Source organism: Coregonus clupeaformis, chromosome 36 (assembly GCF_020615455.1).
Source record: "Coregonus clupeaformis isolate EN_2021a chromosome 36, ASM2061545v1, whole genome shotgun sequence".
NCBI classification, from domain to species: Eukaryota; Metazoa; Chordata; class Actinopteri; order Salmoniformes; family Salmonidae; genus Coregonus; species Coregonus clupeaformis.
The window spans coordinates 23,633,956-23,657,427 of record NC_059227.1 but is presented as its reverse complement, the minus strand read 5'-3'; the positions used below and the strand labels follow the sequence as shown (position 1 = coordinate 23,657,427).

Genomic DNA, 23,472 nt, shown 5'->3' with positions numbered 1-23,472 from the left:
AATGGAGAACGCAATCTGCTTTATCTCCTAAGGTATTCCACAAGTTGACTGCAGGTAATAACTTAAAAAGTAGCTACAAATTGTTAAATGTATAGAAAAACTTCAAAGAAATAGTTTTGACGGTATTGACGGTATTGAAAAACCATCCTGTGGCTTTTTCCAAATACCCCGGTATACGGTATATACGGTATACAGCCCAAGCCTAGTTCTGAGAACGTTATTGTAACATCAGATGAATGTTTTATGCACCCTAAACGAAACATTGTAGAATCATCCGCACAACTGGACAGTTTTTGTGTTTTGGGAACATATCTTTAGTGATGTCCCAACAATGCTCCCACCGGACTGTTCCGACAACCTAATGAAAAAATCTGGGAACCATTAAAGAACAGACTAAATGTGTTCTGGGAATGTTCTCGTAACATCAGGTGAATGTTTTTGGGATGTGATCATCCTAATGTTAGATAAAACCCTAACTAGAACTTAATGGGAATCTTAGCTAATGTTCTTGGAATGTTCCCAGTTTGCTGGGGAGAGTGTGAGAGAGAGAGAGAGAGAGAGAGAGAGAGAGAGAGAGGACGAGTGTCATGGGAAGACTTGTTTTCATGAAAAAATGGCATTCAAACTGAGCTCCCTGTCTTTGTGATAATTCTGACGAGCATTTAGAGGGAGATCAAAATGGACGAAGCCAAGTTGCCAAGTTTAGCATGTTATGACTGTAGTCTTGTACCATTTTTCCAGACTGTAGGTCTACACCACTCTGATGCAGACAGTGCATATCAAAAACTATGACACCTTGCACAAGAACCACAGCTTGTATGATCAACCAACAAACACATTAGCGTGAACAGATTGATGATGACTATCATTTCCTCTCTCTCTCTCCTCTCTCTCTCTCTCTCCTTCCTCTCTCTCATCTGCTCTCTCATTTCACTCACACAGGACGTCTCCATCAATCTCTCTTTCTTTCTCTTGCCCTCCCTCCTTCCCCCTACCTCTCTCTCTCTCTCTCTCTCTCTTTCTCTTCAGACAGGGAGCTCTCTCCCCATCACAATCACAACAGTGGGTTTATTTTTAGGCCCAGCCAGTGTTATTCCAGGTAACATCATCAGAGGGTTGAAGTGTCAGGCAGCATAGATTCCTGTTGATTAGTGTAGCAGATAAGAGGTTGGTAATCTCCCTCCTAGTGAACACTAGCGCGCACACACACACACACACACACACACACACGCTGTTCTGTTCCTGCTGCTGGTAGCTATAGGGACATTTTAATCATCTTCAGTCAACCATGACAGCCACACAGCTCTACAATCAGTCACAGCCACTGACCCAAAAGCAGTAAAGTAAGCCTGGTTAACATCTAACAGCCGATATAAGGAGAAATGAGAGGAGACAAAATTAGCCAGTTTTAGAAATGTGTCTTGTGGAACAAACAGTCGTAGCAAACGAGTATCATGAAATACATGCACCCAATAGCTTACCAAAAACAGGGCATGCTCTGTGACAGTCAGCAGCGGAGGAGAGGAGAAAATGTGTGTATTCAAACGATTATAACGGTGACCGTGTTCATTTGACTGACAAATAACCTTCAGCCCAAATTCCATGACCGTCATAGCGCTAGCACACGCACACAAACACACACACACCTACACACACTATCGACAACTCAAGAGAGAGGAGGAGAGAAGTAGCCCATGTCTCCAGATAATGACTGTCTCCTCACATCTCAGGTGAGGACAGAATGTGTCACATTAGGACGTGTCCTGACAGCAATGTCATGCTGGGAGTATTGGTTCCTACTCAAACACTGATGGAGAAAGAGGGACATTCACACACACACTTTCTCTGCTCTCGTTTTCTCAACATTATAGAAATGCTTTCTTATGCATTGTTATTGAAGTGTGGCTCTGAGAAAACCCCGCCTCCGACCCGCCCGTCACCCTCCAGCTGCCTCAGATAGGATGACTGGGGTTCTTCTGAGAAGGTCACGGAGGGGTCAGGAGGTGAATATTGCTCTTCTAAAGAGAGACTGTGGAGAAGGAATGATCGCTCCTACAGACAATGAGTCACGTGGCTGTGGCTTGCTCTATAAAGCAGGCAGACAGGCATCGAGGCATTCAGTTACTGTTCGATTGAACGTTAGAATAGCCAAAATGAGCGACCTAAGCGACTTTGAGCATGGTGTGCAGAACGGCATCTCAGAACGCACAACTTGTCGATCGTTGTCACGGATGGGCTATTGCAGCGGACGACCACACCGGGTTCCACTCCTATCAGCTAAAAACAAGAAGAAACGGCTCAAGTGGGCACACGATCACCAACACTGGACAATTGAGGACCCTGTGCATCATGCTGATGGCAGAGTCAGGATTTGGTGTAAGCAGCATGAGTCCATGGAACAATTCTGCCTGGTGTCAACGGTACAGGTTGATGGCGGTGGTGTACCGCCGTCCAATCTGTAGCAACTGCATGATGCCATCGCGTCAGCATGGACCAACATCGCTGTGGAACATTTCCGACTTGTGTAATCCATGGCCCGAAGAATTCAGGCTGTTCTGGAGGCAAAGGGGGGTCCGACCTGGTACTAGCTGTGTGTACCTAATAAACTGTCCGGTGAGTGTATGTAGTATACTGTTTGGTGAATGGGTGTACTGTATGGTGGGGGGGTTATGTAGTGTTCTAATCTAGCATAATGGATGTCATGGATGCCATACACTGACACATGTACAGTATGTTTTAGCCTATACAATGGTGTACACAGTGTAGTAAACAGCTGTGAACTAAAATGATCCTAATCTCAATACATTCCAACTATACTATCTAGATGTTATACTGGTACATCTGTCTGTGTGTGTCTGCAGGGTCAGCATTAGGGTCTGTGAATGGTGCGTAGTGTGCCTATCTGCTCCATACATCGTATATTCTTATCACACAATCTAGACCTCTTATAGCGGTAGTGCAGAAGCACAATGTTCTAATGTTCCATTTGCTACTCTGAGTGCAATAAGACTCCTCAGACAGTGTGAGAACAGCTCCATTTGAGTCTTAATGAAAGAGAGCGAGGCCTGGACAGACGGCACACCTCTCACATACACACACCCGCGTGCCAAAATAAAGGAAACACCAACATAAAGTGTCTTAATAGGGTGTTGGGTCACCACGAGCCACCAGAACAGCTTCAATGCACCTTGGGATACAAGTGTCTGGAACTTCCTGTGCTTCCAATTAATACAGAACACAAATATGTAAAGTGTTGGTCCCATGTTTCATGTTTCATGAGCTGAAATAAAAGATCCCGGAAATGTTCCATTGCACAAAAAGCTTATTTCTCTCAAATGTTCTGCGCAAATTTGTTAGTGAGCATTTCTCCTTTGCCAAGATAATCCATCCACCTAATAGGTATGGCATATCAAGAAGCTGATTAAACAGCATGATCATTACACAGGTGCACCTTGTGCTGGGGACAATAAAAGGCCACTCTAAAATGTGCAGTTTTGTCACACAATATGATGCCACAGATGTCTCACCAAAGCTGTTGCCAGAGAATTTTATGTTCATTTATCTACCACAACCCCGCCTACAATGTTGTTTTAGAGAATTTGGCAGTACGTCCAACTAGTCTCACAACCGCAGACCACATGTAACTACGCCAGCCCAGGACCTCCACATCCGGCTTCTTCACCTGCGGGATCGTCTGAGACCAGCCACCCAGACAGCTGATGAAACTGTGGGTTTACACAAACGAAGAATTTCTGCACAAACTGTCAGAAACCGTCTCAGGGAAGCTCATCTGCGTGCTCGTCGTCCTCACCAGGGTTTTGACCTGACTGCAGTTTGGCGTTGTAACTGACTTCAGTGGGCAAATGCTCACCTTCGATGGCCACTGGCACGCTGGATAAGTGTTCTCTTCACGGATGAATCCCGGTTTCAACTGTACCGGGCAGAGTGCACCATGGTGGCTGTGGGGTTATGGTATGGGCAGACATAAGCTATGGACAACGAACACAATTGCATTTTATCGATGGAAATTTGAATGCACAATTTGAATGCACAGAGAAACCATGACGAGATCCTGAGGCCCATTGTGGTACCATTCATCCGCCGCCATCACCTCATGTTTCAGCATGATAATGCACGGCCCCATGTCACAACGATCTGTACACAATTCCTGGAAGCTGAAAATGTCCCAGTTCTTCCATGGCCTGCATACTCACCAGACATGTCACTCATTGAGCACATTTGGGATGCTCTGGAACGACGTGTACGACAGCGTGTTCCAGTTCCTGACAATATTAAGAAACTTCACACAGCCATTGAAGAGGAGTGGGACAACATTCCACAGGCCACAATCAACAGCCTGACCAGCTCTATGTGAAGGAGATGTGTCACGCTGCATGAGGCAAATGGTGGTCACACCAGATACTGACTGGTTTTCTTATCCACGCCCCTACCTTTTTTTAAAGGTACAGTATCTGTGACCAACAGATGCATATCTGTATTCCCTGTCATGTGAAATCCATAGATTAGGACCTAATGAATTTATTTCAATTGACTGATTTCCTTATATGAATAACCTACACCTCTGAGGCCTAAGCACAAAAACTCCAGAACAGTGCGCACTGAGCAGGTGCCTGCTCCACCACCAAAGGAAACAGTGAGACAGGAGAGAGGAAGGGACTGCACCATTTAGATAGAACAAGCTGGTGACAATGCTATTGGCCGATTATCAACACAAAATGTCATCACCGAGAGAGCAGGCCCTACATCTCAAGCAAAAAACAACATCAGCAACGCACTCACCAGCTTTCGTTGTTTATGTTACATGAACATGCTACAGCATGTCAGGGACAGTCAGGGACTGTACTGTAACGGAGGTGTACAGGGAGCAAGGAGACACTGCCTGGGATCTGTCTCTGTTGATGAGCTGGAAGCATTCATTTCAATCCTGTATTTCCGTGGAGCATTCGGTGGAAAGAACGTGTATATGGAGAGCTTCTGGTCAGACATGTATAAGATATCTGTCTTTGGAGAAACCATGTTACGGGATCGCTTCAGAGAGATCATGTGTTACCTCCATTTAATTAAAAAAAACAGGACAAATTCGCTATGGTATCCAACATATAAATAATTGACTATTTTTGACTGCTGTCATAGCAACACTTATATTCATTATAATGCCATTATTATTGTTCTGCTAATTTTCATTATTTATGAAGCACACTTGGTGTTTTCATAATTTGACTGTGCGTCTTGGTGGTTGGGGTATATTTTTTTAATTGTCATTATAAAAATAAGCTGTTACCGTGTTCCAACACATACGCTTTATTTTTCATAGTTGTAACAAAGCCACTCCAAAAATAAAATTGATTGAACAATGTTGTTGCTTTTAGTGTTGTTGTTTTTTTTTTACATATAGCCTACATTAACATAAACTAATGAAAATGCTATTGTGTTATTTAAATACAATTTAAATCATATTTTAATGTTACGTTAGACCTTCATAAAAACAACCAAATTATTCTTTTTGCGATAGCATATATGAAATGTATGAATTGCACTGTTAGAATGTTGCAGTCAAAATGACTGCTCTTTAGCTTGAACAGACGTCCCTAAATGTTTTTAGTGTTAACAAAGTCATATAAAGACAACGAAGACGATGTGTGAGAATAGAGAGAGAGAACGAGGAGAGGGAGGGAGAGAGACAGAGATAGAGGAAGAGAAAGAGAGCTTGATAGAGAGATGTTCTCCAGTGTGTGTGTGTATGGGAGTAAAAAAAGAGAGATCAGATGAATCTCTGTCCCTGAAGGACTGGTGGAAGGCTGCCTCTTAACGAGGTCTGGGGCTCTCTGTCTAATCACACACGCACACACAAACACACACATCTCCCCCTCCACCCTGTACAGTCTAATTAGTAGATTCCATTAGTGTGCAAGGAGTCAGGTCTGGTAAGGAGTTACTATCATAAGGACCTGTTTGGTAACCATTTTTCTAACACTCCTTCCTGGTTCACAGCATTGGCTTCATTTTAGACACCTTGTTTCAGCTGGTATTTTGTGAATAGAATATTGGTAACGAGTACGCTATAACTATTAGCGTTGATTGCTTAGCGTTTACATAACGCCCTTTACGTAATCTCTCAATCCACCTTGGTTCTACCACTCCTAGTTACCACTGTCACGCACACGCACGCACACACACAAAGACACACATGCACACACACAGAGACACACATGCACACACACAGAGAGAGCGATGTTTAGAAGCTAGGTTCTTTTCTCGGGCATGGGGGTGCATGGGGGTGTTTCCAGTGCTGGGAAATACATAGGGTAAATCAGTGTGTGGGTGAATGTTTGTGTGTGTGTGTGTGTGTGTGTGTGTGTGTGTGTGTGTCACTCAGCATGTGTGCGTCCCTCCCGGTATGAAAACACTGCTGTGTACTGTATTTGTGAGCAATGTGTGTGTGTCTGGCTCTCTAATTGTGCTGCTGTGTGTGTGTTATTCTGTGTGTGTGTGTGTGTGTGTGTGTGTGTGTGTGTGTGTGTGTATCATCCCCTCCATTAAGGGGGCCCCTGAGGGTCTCTAATAAGGCCTCAGGCGATCTTGTACCACTGGGCTTGTTACTGCTCTGCCTCGTCATTCTTCTAGTCTGATAAAAAAATCACTGTATTCTCCTTGTCAAATACTGTATGTCAAGATACGATTTACTATGCCCTCAATTAAATGTAAGTTCTTATGGCATGTTTGTAAACTTTGTGTATTCATCTTATAATTTGTTATGATATTGATGTCATGTTTCTATGCTTGAAGTAGGCCTAGTGCACGTAAATGACAAGACTGAAGTAGTAGCACGTACACTACCAGTCAAAAGTTTGGACACACCTACTCATTCAAGGGTTTTTCTTTATTTTTACTATTTTATACATTGTAGAATAATAGTGAAGACATCAAAACTATGAAATAACACAAATGGAATCATGTAGTAACCCAAAAAGTGTTAAACAAATCAAAATATATTTTATATTTCAGATTCTTCAAATAGCCACCCTTTGCCTTGATAACAGCTTTGCACACTATTGGCATTCTCTCAACCAGCTCCATGAGATAGTCACCTGGAATGCATTTTAATTAACAGGTGTGCCTTCTTAAAAGTTAATTTGTGGAATTTCTTTCCTTCTTAATGCGTTTGAGCCAATTAGTTGTGTTGTGACAAGGTAGGGGGGTATACAGAAGATAGCCCTATTTGTTAAAAGACCAAGTCCATATTATGGCAAGAACAGCTCAAATAAGCAAAGAGAAACGACAGTCCATCATTTATTTAAGACATGAAGGTCAGTCAATACGGAAAATTTCAAGAACTTTGAAAGTTGAATGGTGTTTCCTCCGACACATTGGTGCGGCTGGCTTCCGGGTTAAGCTGGTGGGTGTTAAGGAGCGCGGTTAGGCGGGTCATGTTTTCGGAGGACGCATGATTCCACCTTCGCCTCTCCTGAGCCCGTTGGAGAGCTGCAGCGATGAGACAAGAACAAAATATTGGGGAGAAAAAGGGGGGTAATAAATAAAATAAAAGGCTTTGTCTAAATTAAATTATCTTTGTGACGTTGCTTCACACAAGGATATACCATGACCTAAAGTAATAAAACAACAAACCTTTGAATATAGTTTTTATGATGTGCGCCCCATAAAAAGACATAACGTAGTCTACACACATTTCACACGTTTAGCTTGTTGTTATTGTCAGCCAATCAAAGTGGCACTACAGTCAGAGGCTCCATGTCTAGCAATGTGAAGTGGGAGATCTCTAATCAATGCAAAATCAATAGAATTAAAATTAGGGAATTAGGTTAACTAAATGAGCAACCGACAGGCAGGCTGTAATTTCATTTGAATGGAGTTGTTGTAGACAACTTTGTCTAACTAGCGAGAGTCAGTAAGTGACAGTTGGGTAAATTGAGACAAAGGGTTAGTTGAGCCTCCCCTTGTTTCTAGGAAACTGTACACAAAATTAATAATTTGACCAAATATTTAGTAAGAGGTCATACTTTCATGGCGTCTGTGAAGGAAGAAACCACATGGAAGAAGTCATAAGCAAGTTAGGTCAAAGAAACAGATTTTCACAAAGTCAAATGAATTTATTGTGTTAGAGGTTTCATGATGCTTGTATCTAAACCAATGTAGATAGTTTTAAGATTACTTTGTACATCAGTTGGGATCTCTATAAGCTACAATATGAGGTCCTAAACCTAGCATGAAAGTGCATCCTTGTAGCTGTGTGGGCTAATATAGCCAAAATGTTTGCATTGGGGTAAGTTGAGCAATGGCAATGGGGTAACTTGAGACAATGGCCACCATACCCAATACAAATTATGATGACATTTTGTCTGTTTTATGCATAGTATTTCTGCAATATGTCATGCATATGAATGAACTCAAGATAGTGCATTTTTATTGTTACAGAGCGGACATCGTCATGCCCAGTGTATACAAACGTAAAACAAGCAGGGGCCTAGCCCTGAAGTGAGAGAAGGGAATGAGTCCATTTAAGCAGCAGCAAGGGATGAAAAAATAGACTGAATGACACTGAAGAGGTACAGTGACTAAAAAAAGAAAACGGACATGTACCTGTGCGAAAGAGAGGCTATGATAGAGTAGCAAGAATCTCACGGACCAGTTTCATGGGATAGTAGCCTCAAATGCAGAGAACTAAGAATTGGCACATCGAAAAACATCCCTGTCCCAGAAAACTGGTCAAGAAATGGAAGGGTAAGTGATATTGAACAGAGAGATCTATCTCTGAATGTAGGCATACATTTAAGATACAATACACAACAACCCCATTCCATGAATTAAACTTTGACCTACCATCACCCACTGTCACAGGACACCTCCACCCACTAACCCTAAGGCGGCTCAACTTACCCTGTCCCTTCGCTCAACTTACCCCATGAGTTGTGCCAAGAGACCACTTTTTTTGGACAAGCTATGCTTTCAAAACTGTTATGTTTACATCAATTCTGATGAATCCTGAAATACATGTACATATCTTTGTTAGAAAGAATACTATATTTCCCTTAACGTAGTGATGCTGAATGTAAAAAATGGCTAAACTTACCCCACTCTGTCCTATGGCTAATTTCTCTCTCTCCCCCTCCTGTGTCACAGAAACCGCACCCGCAACACTCCCACTCCACGTCCTGCATCAGCAACAAGCAGAGTGAAGGTCTCTCCCGAGTCGCGCAGGCTGCGCAGCAAGAAAGTACCAAAGTTTAAACAACGTTTAAAAAAAGAGATGTATTTAGACTATCTGGATATCCGAAAAAAATGAATGATTTATTCGAATAGTGCAATTATTTCAAATGCCCATCCCTAGTGTCCATGTGTCTTCTGAAGCAGCCAACCATAGCTCTCCCCCCACCTCTCCCCCTATCTCTCTCTCCTTAGACTGAGAGAAGCCCTGGTGAAAGACGAAGAAGGAAGGGGCAGAATTCCTCCAGTTTATCTAGTCATCTGATCTAGTCATGTGTTTGAGCAGCATTCAGACTAAGAGGGAAATCTTGTTTTAAAGTAACTGTCCAGTGAAAATCTCACTTTTAAAAGTTAATATTCTGTTAACTCATACCCAAATAATGTTGTTGACTCATCCTATACTCGTATTTGTGAATAAAACAGAAATGAGAGAGAAAACACTAAAAAAAAACTCACCTCAAACTTGTATCTCAAACTGTTTAAAAAATGTTTTTGGCTGAGACATCTCTTTGGCTCATTGACTGAGCTGGCCAATCAGCTGTTTATTTGTTATGAATATTTTTATTGACTGGTATACGCTCACAATATTCTGTTGTTGGGATACACCCACACCATTCAAACAAAGAAAAGCTGCTTTTTAACATACTTAATTAATTTTTTTGGGGGGAAAGAAACCTATTTCATAAAATCTGGAAACACTAGACAGCTACTTTAACCCTGTTCTCCTCTCCTCTATTGTTCTCCCTCTCCTCTTCTCTACTCCTCTCCATTCCTATCTTCTTCCCAGACTTTCCTCTTCCACAATTCTTATTTTCTTTTAGATGGGTGGCTCACTCTTTCCCTTTTTTTTCTCTCTTCCTCTCTCTCTTCCCACCTTCCAACAATCTTTCGGAGATATCTATATTAGCAGCAATCTCAGTGTTTAGGCTCTTAAGTATGGGGCATTACCCGGGGAGAACGATTGCCCCCTCTCATTGAAGCCACGACAGTTCAAGGCCGACAGCGGTACTGCAGGCATTGTTAGCAGAAAACAGGGTCCCTCATTATAGTGAATGAAAAAATGTCAATCTTCATGGTCAATCTAAATGTAAGACAATCATGCTAACAATTATTGCTTCTAATACACCAGATGTAAGTCCTTGAACCGATTATTTAAAAATAGCATACAGAATAAGTTATGAGGATAATTTAGTTACAAATGGTAGCCTTCAACTTGACTAGATTGACGTATACTAAATTCATTTTTTAAACAGATGGGTTTATTGGTGTTAAAATACACCAGTTATGCTATTTTGGACCACCAGGCTGCTGATGTCATGCATGTGAATCCTTAAAGAGATGGGTGGGGCTAAGGCTTAAGAGGGTGTGAACGAGGCTGAATGGGTGTAGACAAAGAAGAGCTCTCCAGTAGGTGTAAGTTTATCAACTTTCAAAGCAGAATTACTTTCCCATTGTTCCTGAACTGTAGTGTATGATATACCATTTTCTAGCTCTGAGTCTCTACTTTTGCTACATAAGACCGAATCGAGCCGGTCGGTCACATATACAGTCATTGGGCATTACCTTGGAATCACAAGGAGCTGTGTGTCTGTGTGTGTGTGTGTGTGTGTGTGTGTGTGTGTGTGTGTGTGTGTTTGTGTGTGTGTGTGTGTGTGTGTGTGTATAATGTTATGTTATGTTATAGTAAGCTGTACTTCAGTAAACTGTGTGATGTGTTACAGTGTTTTGTAACATTATTCTTAGTGTGTCAGTGTCATAACATCGAGAGTAATAATAGCTATCCTGGAGAGGAGAGGAGAGGAGAGGAGAAGACACTTTCTGCATTCTGGAGCGAAGGTCGTCAGTTTAATTGGAAGTGCAAATTGCGTTCACATGTACAGATCCCCACAGTGGATTGAGGCACGGATGGAGAGCCAATGTGAGCGGCGAGATGTGTGTGTGTCCTCCAACCTGAGGTAATTTCACAGCTAAGGGGATGTTACCTGATGTTGAGGCAACAAGATAATTTGGTCAAATACTTGATTTAAAGGCGCGATATGTGCGATATGTGGATATGTGCGAACACCAGACATCTGTTGGCGGGACAGAGAGAAGTCTTTCCCTCCATCACCATCTTTTTTTCTCTTTCCATTCTCCCTCTGGACGGACACACACACACACACGTGCACATAGTTATGTCACAATAGGCAGTATGATTCCACTGCTGCTGAGTGACAGGGTGTGTTCTGGTCGTAACCCCACAGTAGCCCATTTCATTCACATACGCACACAGTGCCCAACTGGACTGGACTGGACTGGCCTGAGACTGAACCAGGCTCTTGAAGTAAATCTACTGCTCGTAAAATCTCTCTCTCACACACACACACAAACACACGCACACACACAGACTTCATGCACGGACATGTGCACTGCACACACGCTCCATAATTATGTCACACAGCCTTTCAGGATCAATCAAGTGTACGACTGTATCAAAGAAACACACACAGGCAACAACTCAGGCAGTTACACAGGCTGCTTATCAATGAGTGATGATGGAGAATGTTCCAAGTGCATTACACATCATTCATATGTGGGAAACTCTATAGGAAATTAGACCTACACGTCCGTCATTCAACCCAACCAGCGACATCACATCATTCAATGCAGCAGTAAATTCTCAGAGACTTCCAGCTCTCTCCATGTCACATAGGCTGAGGCCGGAATTCAAACAAACTCAGATAAATGACCCATCTATATTATAATAACGTAAACCTTTCAGGATCTTTCAGAATCTCCTCCTACAATTTTGCACCAATTTTCTTCATTTTAGGCTCAAAAGAGTCGTCGTCCTACATCCGGCTGTCCACTTTATATTCCATAAATGGACTACATTACCCATAATGCTCATTGACTAGATATTCCCAAATTACCATGGCAATTATGCATCACATTAGTTGGCTAATATTATTCTATGCAAGATGCAGCAATCCACGGTAGGCCTATAGAAGATACAGTATCAGCTGCGCTTATAGTCTATGGCGGGCCCGTGCTTCAAATGTTCTATGGCATATCTCATGACCCGTTGCCCTGTTTTCCTCAACTCAAACTAACCCTAAAATCCTTTCAAATAATGCTGTCAAATAAAGCAATGTACATAATGAGTTAAATAAGCACTAGGCCTAAAACATAGGCAACAAACGTGAGCTGGTAGATTAGTCAGCCTGCACTGGAGAGGTGGCTGTTTGGCGTGCGCAACGGATATGCAGGACCAGCCCTAGCCTACAGAATACCACAACCATATGACATTTATTTCCCAACTCTCTATATTGACCCTTTTAACACCGAAGTATCTTTCAGACATAGCATAGGTTATGGAGCGCGGAATACGCACAACTGCCATTCTAGGTGATTGCATAGGCCTTTATAGAGGCGACGTCCTATGCTGCAAAGTATTTTAAGACAATACATTTACTGTTAGATGAATCAATTGCACGACTAACTATCAGGAAATTAGATTTAGCGATATAGCTAATGGGTTTTGAGTTTCCACTTCCTCAGGTGGTGAATTAGCCCCAAGCCTATAGATATTTGTACACAAAAAAGATGTAAGCAAATTAATCTCTGTTGAGCAAAATCAAAATCAAATTCTGGAGCCCTATTTTGACTGTAAAATTATAGCAACAATGCGTAATTGTCAACCCAAAATTCATGCCAATCATTGGTATAGGTATTGCACATCAAAATTTCTTCATCATCAGTTCTGCTTGGACATGTTAGATTAAAGTTGCACTATGTAGAAATCACTCTGTCATTTCCTGGTTGATAAAACTCTAATAGTTTGCCTAATTTCAGTTTATGTGACAAAATAAGATAGTATAGTGCAGAGAATCATTTTACCATCTAAACCGCTGTGAAATATATTTCCCATAACCAAAAATATTGTTGCTTTCGCTGTTTGAAGCTGGTGTACAAGACGCAAAAACAAAATTTAAGAACGGAAAGCATAGAAATAGCGCACATAGAACATTTCTATGTGAATTTGGTTGGGTCGGCCAAAAAGTTGCACACTGCCACTTTCAACATATCTAAAACGTATTTCTTGAATCATTCCATCTCAATAGCACTGTGAATGACTTTATAATATTATTCCACATTTTTTATATTGTGTGAAGCCGTGACAAAAATGTTGTCGGACCAAATCGCGGGCTGTTGCCACCCACTGAAAATGTTCAAAGTTAGTCTGGAGCCCTCCTATACTGTTTTTTAAATGGATAACATGGGTTCATGGTAGAACGATTACAACATTTAAGAGCAAGCAAGTGCCATGAAATAGGCCTATGGGAGTTTTTTTAATGCTTCGTAGCTAACAATATTGGTATATCCAGAGACCACAAATATACATATTTTTGATTGGCAGGAGGGGGGAATTGCATCGATTAATTTCCAATGATTTATACCGCCCGTAAGGGCGAGGTGCCACTATTAGACTTTTTAAGGCAATTTCTCAAATGTTCACAGAGATTTAATTCACTGTAAATGCTACGGATGTTGGCTCAAGCATAAATCACCTTCAATCAATCACAGTGCACTCGTCATTTAGGCGATTTGATTTGATGTGTTGTGTTTGTTTGAAATTTGGCCTGAATCTCTGGTAAATGTAGAAGACTGTACCGAGCTGAGGTAGTGAATGAATATCAACTCACAGTTAAAAATAGGAACAAAACCTGATATCAATTCCCTATTAAAAAAACGTAACATTTCCTTTTTAAAAAGTAGGAAGCTGGAGATAGTATGTTCACAAATTCATCTGGTCTACAATGGCTACTGTACAGTGCTGTTTACTAGGGGTGTGCCGACATGGCCACATTCATATTGGTAATCGTCTCCATAAGTTGAAAGTTGATAGTCGGATCGGATGATACTCGTGATCTAAAAAAATTGAAGTGTTTTAATATGCCAAATAAATGTTGGCAAAATACCTCACATTCTCACTGCAAAAAAGGCTACAGATTAGGAGTAGCCCACGTAGGGGTGTGTGTGTGTCTGTGTCCTCAACTTGTCGCGGGCAGCCAAGTTTGATGTCACTCAGTCAGAATGCGCATCAGCGTTTCATATCTTTTCCTTACCCTTGGATATTATGCACATTGATAGCTTGATAGCAAACGTCCTCGCCATGTGATTTATCATAGCGGCAAGCTGCAGCAATCTAAATGATGAGACCGAAAACATGCGAGGAAAAGTGATCGGGTGAAATTATGAAGCGAGTGGTCAGAGAAATACAGCTTCACTCTATCCAACCAGAGCAGCAAGATCAACATACAGCCCGCCCTTCTCTTTACAGACAGGAAAACTAGCCAGTTGAGTTAGTTAGACCATGTAGAACCTCGCACATGACTGACTAAAAGACAGTACATTATGGTTTAGTAACTCTGTGACTGACTGACATGAGAAAAATGCATGCTGACACCCGAAAATAACTTTTTTTCCGATCACGGATAATTACAAAAAATACATGGATCATAATCGCATCCAGAAAATTGCCAATTTCCGTTACCATACTCTTTGTCTGACTACTCGGCACACCCCTTTTGTTTACTCATGTTCTGTTTCCACTCCTCCCATATTCAACAGTACAGAGAAGAGAAGATCACCTGCTCCTACATATAGGCTATAGATAACATAGGACATGTATCTCTGTCATTAAGGGCAGGCTGTGGTTCACAAACATTTCTATCAACCAAAGAAATAGGCTTTCCCTTGCACAGAAAGGCGTCATCTAACATGATGTGTGTTTCATATGCAAGGGCAGAGGGAATTCTAGAAAGACAACCACAATGACTAAGAGTACAAACCACAACCATCGGTTTCACCGATAACACCAATAGGTATTAGGTCTAATATAAGTCTTCAACTTACCAGTTCAGCATGAAGTGACTTCAGCGGGTGAAACTCATATCTTGGCCTGTGCAGTCAGAGAAGGGAACATTTAATAAGACGTCAGGGGCTAAAAGTTCTGGACATTAGGATCCTTCCCTAAATCCAGTAAATCCTTAAAACTATGGACATGAACCTCACAGATGGACTGGAGACACACACACACACACACACACACACACACACACACACACACCACCATGGAGGCTTGGGAAGAGAGGACTGGCATGCCTAATGTCTCGCTATAACAATAAAGCTGAATGCTGTGACTCATAATGTGTTCAAACAAACAAACAATGGAGCTGTGTGTGTGTGTGTGTGTGTGTGTGTGTGTGTGTGTGTGTGTGTGTGTGTGTGTGTGTGAGTGTGTGCTACCCTGTCTTTCCCAGACCTTATACAGTTTGTAAATTATTTTGATAGATGGATCACTGCAACATGGCTGAGGAGGAAAACATGACACCCCAGTCAAAACAAAGGATGTAAATGGCAATATGGAGTCAGATGGCCGATCAGATGTCTGCCCTGGAGCAGACAGCTCTGAGAAAAAGCACGCTAAGGTTTTAGCATGCCTCTCCTCAGATGGAGGTGAGAGGATGCTGGGTGATGTGGTTAGGAAACCGTGGCACCGGTGAGGCCTGTGTGTGTGTGGGACCAGAAGTCCCCACAAGAATAGTAAACCAAGAAAAATGTGTCCAACTGGGGACATTTTATTGGTCCCCACAAGGTCAAATGCTATTTCTAGGGGGTTTACGGTTAAGGTTAGAATTAGTGTTAGGGTTAGAATTAGGTTCAGGGTTAGGAGATTTGATTAGTTTTAGGGTTAGGGTTAGGAGCTAGGGTTAGGTTTAGGGTTATGGTTAAGGTTAGGGTAAGGGTTAGGGAAAATAGGATTTTGAATGGGACTGAAGTGTATGTCTCCACAAGGTTAGCTGCGCAAGACTGTGTGTGTGTGAGTGTGTGTGTGTGCACGTGTGTGAGTCCTCTACCACTAAGAGCCACACAGAAGGAGTCGTATCCTTTTATTTTTGCAGGCGGTAGGGTAAACGTTGTGATTCATAGCAATCCTATCTGTTTGTTTTGCCTGTCTGGCTAAATGTCATTTGGGGGATTCTGATCAGCAATGGGACTGCTTTTACGTCCATGCCAATCTTAATTTCCAGTTTTACAGCACACCTGAACATGACACTTGTGTCTTTAACTCTAGAATAAAGCTATTTTGGGCCTTTTTTTACATCACTTGCCTTCGTCCAGTGTTTCTCAATCTTTTCTGAGCCAGGGACCAGCAGCAAGCTCCTGTCAGCCAGCTACTGTCAGACAACTACCATTTCCACCTTGAAGATAAAGATTATATCTGCCTAAACCGGTCTCCCTTCCCAGGGACAGAGGTTGAGAGACACACACACACACACACACACACAGCAACCTGATTCACAATGCGGCATCAGCCATTCCATTAATACAGCACAGTCAACATTCATCACAGAATCACTGCATTGTGTAATAACAGCTTTATATCAACTTTTAGGTGATAGGGCCTACAACCTGTCAAATATGCAGCAGCCAGGTTTTACACAACCACCATACTCTGAGTATTGGCCAACGAACAAACATCCTGAATCTGTATTTAGCCTAAGCTTTCCCCCTCAAACAATTGCCATACCTTCTGGTCCGTATAAAACACCCACACACTAAGCTTCTTAACCCATCTCTCATCATCAGAATCAGCGTTAGGCTACATTGTGGCTTCTAAGCCATGCAGGTAAGGTAATTGTTTTTGTGCAAGGGAGAAATGAAAGGTAGGGCAATGTTTGTCTCTCTAATCACCATCAAAGTGCTTTTGGCACTGTGTAAATACTGACCTGCATAGGGTTCTCACACACAGCAGACATACAGTGACAGAAGCTGCGGAACTCGACAGACACAGGTACACAGACAGACACTCTTCAATAGGGATCAGTTAGAGATCTAAAGACATTGTATTAAGTAGCTATTATTTTGTACCGTTGTTTTACAGTACTTTTATTATTGTGGTAAATAAGTGTTTTCTTTAGTCATTATTGACCCCTCAGATCCTGTCTGTCTATGTGTAATGAAAAGCATGCGACACGGAATGTTTTCTTTCTTCATCTGACAGTTTTTTACTTGTTTAATGCATTCTAGTGACCAACAGCAACATATTTTCCATGCAAGGTCAATTCGACGATCTAGGGTTAATATCTTGGTCGAAGCTAAGAAAGCAGCAACTTTATTGCATTTCGACCGAGTCGTGGCAAAAGTGTCTCCATTCGCCCCCATCAGCTAAATGCCACTTCAAACGCAGAGATTGTGAAAACGTGGCTCAAACAAGTCTGGTTCCCTGTCTATGACCGCACGCACATACAGGCCATTGGCCCCGCGCATGCACGCGAACAGGTGGCAGTTCCGCGCGCAGGTGTGTGTCTGCAACTCCCTTGAGACCAAAAAAGGCATCCTGTCTACACGTTTTCTACCTAGCGTCAACATACAGCAAATGTGCAACATATGGGAAAATGACATGGGAAAATCTAATGCATTTCGCTGTCTGCTAATTCTGACAGAAATCAGCCATGATAGCTCAAGAGACGTAATTGGCTGACGGTTATTTCTAGATTCTCTTCCCGTCTTGCATGTTGTGATGGACGAAGCGGAACATGCATGGCAAATGAGTTTACACTGCACATACAGCCCCAAACATGAGAAAAATAGCTTACGTTAGAAAGCTAACGTTAGCTGTCTAACATATGCAGACATCGTTAGCATGAGTTGTGATCTAGCCATTTCTACAAAATGTAAAAATAGAGCAAGCTATTGTTCAATAAATCGTATGTTTGTTTATAGCTAGCTAGTAACTGACATATTTTTAAACCCAGATAATGTAGAGGGGCTTCGCTACGTAAAATCTAACAGTAGCTATAGCAAGTGCACCTCAGCCTCATGCAAGCAGCGCGCCAGTCTACTTTTATGGGCAAGCAAGCTTGATATCCCTGGTACTGTCTGTCCCGTTAGCTAACGTTAGCAGCTAGCTAGCCGCTACCTTAGCGAAGGAAACATCGATTTGTCAAGTTTTTGACGCTGAAAAACAGCTGCATGGCTAGACAGCTAACATTACACACCATCTCTGATACCGTTCCATTTTATAAAAACGAACGCGCTGGATGGATATGACAGCCATGCACGTGTTGTACGCGCTTCTACACGAGCTATAATTATTTTGCATCAAACCACGAACGAGACCGTCCCTTTCGAAAGTAACCCACATGATTTGCCTCTGTTTCTGCAATCTAGCAGCAGCTTTCCTATCTGATAATGCGAAAATTCGCTTGCAGACTGACCTCTGCTAGAGATGGGAGTTGAAGAGTCTCACGGCTTTTCAACCACCAATGTGAACAAGATAATGTTTTCTCTCTCCGAACCTAGACACACCAACATAAACGAATCATACAGCTGTGGAACTCAGCAACACATCTCTACTGTCCCACTTGCAGTCAATTTGAGGCAAAAAGACAGAAACATGTATATACCCTTACGTGAATTGGTGGTCGACGAGAACGGATTAAATCCGATGTGTAAAATGATGCTTGCAGTGGCTGGGCCGGGATTTTCTCTCTTGCTTCCAGCTGCTGTATCTCCCGCCCTCTCTCTGTCCCTCTCACACACTCTCTCTCTCTCTCTCTTCCCTTGTCTCTCTTTATCCCTCCCTTCCAATAAACCCGCTCCTCCTGTACCACTCGCCCTCCAGTGGAGATTGGCCAGATGCGGTTCGAGGAACCCCACTCGGGATGTGTGCGTGTGTGTGCGCGTGCGTACGTCTAGTGTACGTGCGTGCATGTGAGCTCAGGATGAATGGCACGTTGTCATGGACAGTGAGGTATCGACTTCCCCTCCCAACAATGCAAACAGCAATGGTCTAGGGCTGCCAATCAACACACATGAGGGCTTTTCTTACAATATAGCATAGCTGCCTAGGCTATGGAGTAAGGGAATATTATGTTATATTATGTAACTAGAATTAGGCACGTGTGTGTGTGTGTGTGTGTGTGTGTGTGTGTGTGTGTGTGTGTGTGTGTGTGTGTGTGTGTGTGTGTGTGTGTGCGTGCTCAACCCACTAACAGTAGGCTATAAACATCCACAAATACAAATGCAATGGTTTATTTGAGACAGCAGTACATGTTGATGTTTGAGTAAGTAGAGCCCTCTCTAAATGGTCCTCTTCCTGAGACCATAGATAGCAGTGAGAGAAATGGAAACATATTGTGTCTTTGTCAGTCAAATGATATAAATAGGCAAGACAGGGGAGAACCCTGAGGCTGCGTGGTGCTGGGCCACAAAAATAATCAATGAGCAAAAATTTGACAAAAGTAAAGCTCCGCAACGCGGATTGCCTGGATACAGCCCTTAGCCGTGGTACAGTGCATTCGGAAAGTATTCAGACCCCTTGACTTTTTCCACATTTTGTTACCTTACAGCCTAATTCTAAAATTGATAAAATAGTTTTTTTCCCCTCATCAATCTACACATAATACCCCATAATGGCAAAGCAAAAACAGGTTTTTAGAAATGTTTGCAAATGTGTTAAAAATAAAAAAACGGAAATATTACATTTACATAAGTATCCAGACCCTTTGCTCAGTACTTTGTGGAAGCATCTTTGGCAGCGATTACAGCCTCGATTCTTCTTGGGTATGACGCTACAAGCTTGGCACACCTGTATTTGGGGTTTCTCTGATTCTTCTCTGCAGATCCTCTCAAGCTCTGTCAGGTTGGATGGGGAGCGTCGCTGCACAGCTATTTTCAGGTCTCTCCAGAGATGTTAGATCAGGTTCAAGTCCGGGCTCTGGCTGGGCCACTCTAGGACATTCAAAGACTTGTTCCGAAGCCACTCCTGCGTTGTCTTGGCTGTTTGCTTAGGATCATTGTCCTTTTGGAAGGTGAACCTTCGCCCCAGTCTGAAATCCTGAGCGCTCTGGAGCAGGTTTTCATCAAGGATCTCTCTGTACTTTGCTCTGTTCATCTTTCCCTCGATCCTGACTAGTCTCCCAGTCCCCACAGCATGATGCTGCCTCCACAATGCTTCACCGTAGGGATGGTGCCAGGTTTCCTCCAGACGTGACGCTTGGCATTCATAAATGATTTGGTACCCTTCCCCAGATCTGTGCCTCTTTCCGAATGCACTGGCCATATACCACAAATCAACAAGGTGCCTTATTTTATTATAAACTGGTTACCAACATAATTAGAACAGTACACAAGTAGTTTTGCGTCATATCTGTGGTATATCTAAGCAATAAGGCCAGAGGGGGTGTAGTATATGGCCAATATACCACGGCTAAGTCTGTTCTTAAGCACAACGCAACGCGGATTGCCTGGACACAGCCCTTAGCCGTGGTATATTGGCCATATACCACAAACCCCAGAGGTGCGTTATTGCTATTATAAACTGGTTACCAAGGTAATTAGAATCTCTAAAAGTAGTCATTTGAATTGTGTCCCATTACCTTAACCTTACCATGGGTGAGCTGGATTCCACACACTCAGGATGACTGAGCTGCCCTGTGCCAGTAGGACTGATTCACTAGACAGAGGCAACAGTGGGGCCCTAGCAGGGTTACTACTGTACACTTCGATAAAATCAAAACTCTATGGAATGTCTTGGAGTGGTATAACACAAAGATAAGAGTGGTCTTCAAATGGCTGACAAATTGTCTAAGTGGCAGGAAACGACTGCCCAGTCACGTGACTGATTCCAGTGATAATGGTCCTTCAGTGTGATGTTCTGATAACACATGTGCACACTAGTGGTTCCGCAGATCTCACTGGCCATAGCAGGAAGTGCTGCATGTCATTATATACAACAATCTATCATAACCCTATACAATCATACACAGACACACAGTTCTCTCCATTCTACTGTCCTGGTGTCTTTCAGACACCTCCTCTTGTCCCCGCAGCAGATGGACAGACGGCTGTCGGTATTCCTGGGAGTTTGGACTAAATGTTTGCAAATGTATTAAAAATAAAAAACGGAAATATTACATTTACATAAGTATTCAGACCCTTTGCTCAGTACTTTGTGGAAGCATTTTTGGCAGCGATTACAGCCTCGATTCTTCTTGGGTATGACGTTACAAGCTTGGCACACATGTATTTGGGGAGTTTCTCTGATTCTTCTCTGCAGATCCTCTCAAGCTCTGTCAGGTTGGATGGGGAGCGTCGCTGCACAGCTATTTTCAGGTCTCTCCAGAGATGTTACATCAGGTTCAAGTCCGGGCTCTGGCTGGGCCACTCTAGGACATTCAAAGACTTGTTCCAAAGCCACTCCTGCGTTGTCTTGACTGTTTGCTTAGGGTCGTTGTCCTGTTGGAAGGTGAACCTTCGCCCCAGTCTGAAATCCTGAGCGCTCTGGAGCAGGTTTTCATCAAGGATCTCTCTGTACTTTGCTCTGTTCATCTTTCCCTCGATCCTGACTAGTCTCCCAGTCCCCACAGCATGATGCTGCCTCCACAATGCTTCACCGTAGGGATGGTGCCAGGTTTCCTCCAGACGTGACGCTTGGCATTCATAAATGATTTGTTACCCTTCCCCAGATCTGTGCCTCTTTCCGAATGCACTGGCCATATACCACAAATCAACAAGGTGCCTTATTTTATTATAAACTGGTTACCAACATAATTAGAACAGTACACAAGTAGTTTTGCGTCATATCTGTGGTATATCTAAGCAATAAGGCCCGAGGGGGTGTAGTATATGGCCAATATACCACGGCTAAGTCTGTTCTTAAGCACAACGCAGCGCGGAGTGCCTGGACACAGCCCTTAGCCGTGGTATATTGGCCATATACCACAAACCACTGAGGTGCGTTATTGCTATTATAAACTGGTTACAAACGTAATTAGAATCTCTAAAAGTAGTCATCTGAATTGTGTCCCATTACCTTAACCTTACCAGGGGTGAGCTGGATTCCACACACTCAGGATGACTGAGCTGCCCTGTGCCAGTAGGACTGATTCACTAGACAGAGGCAACAGTGGGGCCCTAGCAGGGTTACTACTGTACACTTCGATAAAATCAAAACTCTATGGAATGTCTTGGAGTGGTATAACACAAAGATAAGAGTGGTCTTCAAATGGCTGACAAATTGTCTAAGTGGCAGGAAACGACTGCCCAGTCACGTGACTGATTCCAGTGATAATGGTCCTTCAGTGTGATGTTCTGATAACACATGTGCACACTAGTGGTTCCGCAGATCTCACTGGCCATAGCAGGAAGTGCTGCATGTCATTATATACAACAATCTATCATAACCCTATACAATCATACACAGACACACAGTTCTCTCCATTCTACTGTCCTGGTGAGTTTCAGACACCTCCTCTTGTCCCCGCAGCAGATGGACAGACGGCAGTCGGTATTCCTGGGAGTTTGGACTCTATGTGTGTGTGTGTGTTGTGTGTGTGTGTGTGTGGGGGGGGGTTTGTTTGGACTGGAGGGAGTGGAAAGGCATCAGTGTTTACATAACCTCTGGAATCATATTAAAAACCATGGCCAGACCCTTCCGCCTCTAGCCAAGCTAAGCCTAGCACAGCACAGGGTTAATTAGCTGTCTTCGTGGTCCCTGGAATGTTCCGAGGTTTCTGGGTGTGTGTGTACACCTGTGGAAGATAACCTGCATGGTCTACCTCTGAATTTGAATCACAATACATGGATGTAGTCATAGTCGTGGGAAGTAGGGTTGCTGGGGACGCAGCCCCTGATAAATCGAATCGAAATATAATTCCTTTTTATCTCACAGAATTAGGGAACTAGGCCTTTATTACTCCTGTATGAGCAGACATTTTAAATACAACAATATACAAACAATACAACAACAAAAATACTACAAACAATACAACTAAAGAATAATGTGTGTTAGAGTGTGTCTGTGTTAGTGATGCCTGGGTTGACTCATAACCCTCAGTCCCCGCGGGCGGGTTTAGGGTCATGAAATATTTTGTGGATGGGCGGGTTGAATAAAGAGAAAACAGTACATAAAAAAATCCATAAATGTATAATTCTTGTGCAATTGATGTCTATAGCCTACATGTCGTTTTTTATTTTTATGATTTTTTGTCTGTCTGGCATTAGTGCATAAGCCTGCTTTTGGGCCTAAACTGTACGCGTGCCAAATTGCCTACACGCCAATCGCCAAATGCTTTTGGGAACGGGCAGAAAGAATAAGGATAATGTCAGAGTTTAATTCAATAAGAGAAAATATGTGAAATGGTTGAGTTGAAAATAAAGAGAAGGGTGAGCTAGAAA

At 42.7% G+C, this 23,472-nt stretch overlaps 1 protein-coding gene across 7 annotated transcripts in view; it reads right to left on the bottom strand.

Moving 5' to 3' along the window:
* Positions 1 to 18,873, bottom strand: part of LOC121552187 (1-phosphatidylinositol 4,5-bisphosphate phosphodiesterase beta-4-like) — a 127,701-nt gene extending 108,828 nt beyond the window's left edge. For 2 of the 7 annotated variants that reach the window (XM_045211316.1, XM_045211319.1), the window contains exons 1-2: positions 18,699 to 18,873; positions 15,142 to 15,187 (exon numbers count right to left, since the gene is read on the bottom strand). The gene's annotated coding sequence lies outside the window, so the exon portion shown is untranslated. Of the gene's footprint in view, positions 1 to 9,109; positions 9,239 to 15,141; positions 15,188 to 18,698 lie in introns of all 7 variants that reach the window. The other 5 variants (XM_045211314.1, XM_045211318.1, XM_045211317.1 and 2 more) reach the window with 4 other exon arrangements.
* Positions 18,874 to 23,472: the final 4,599 nt, after the last annotated feature.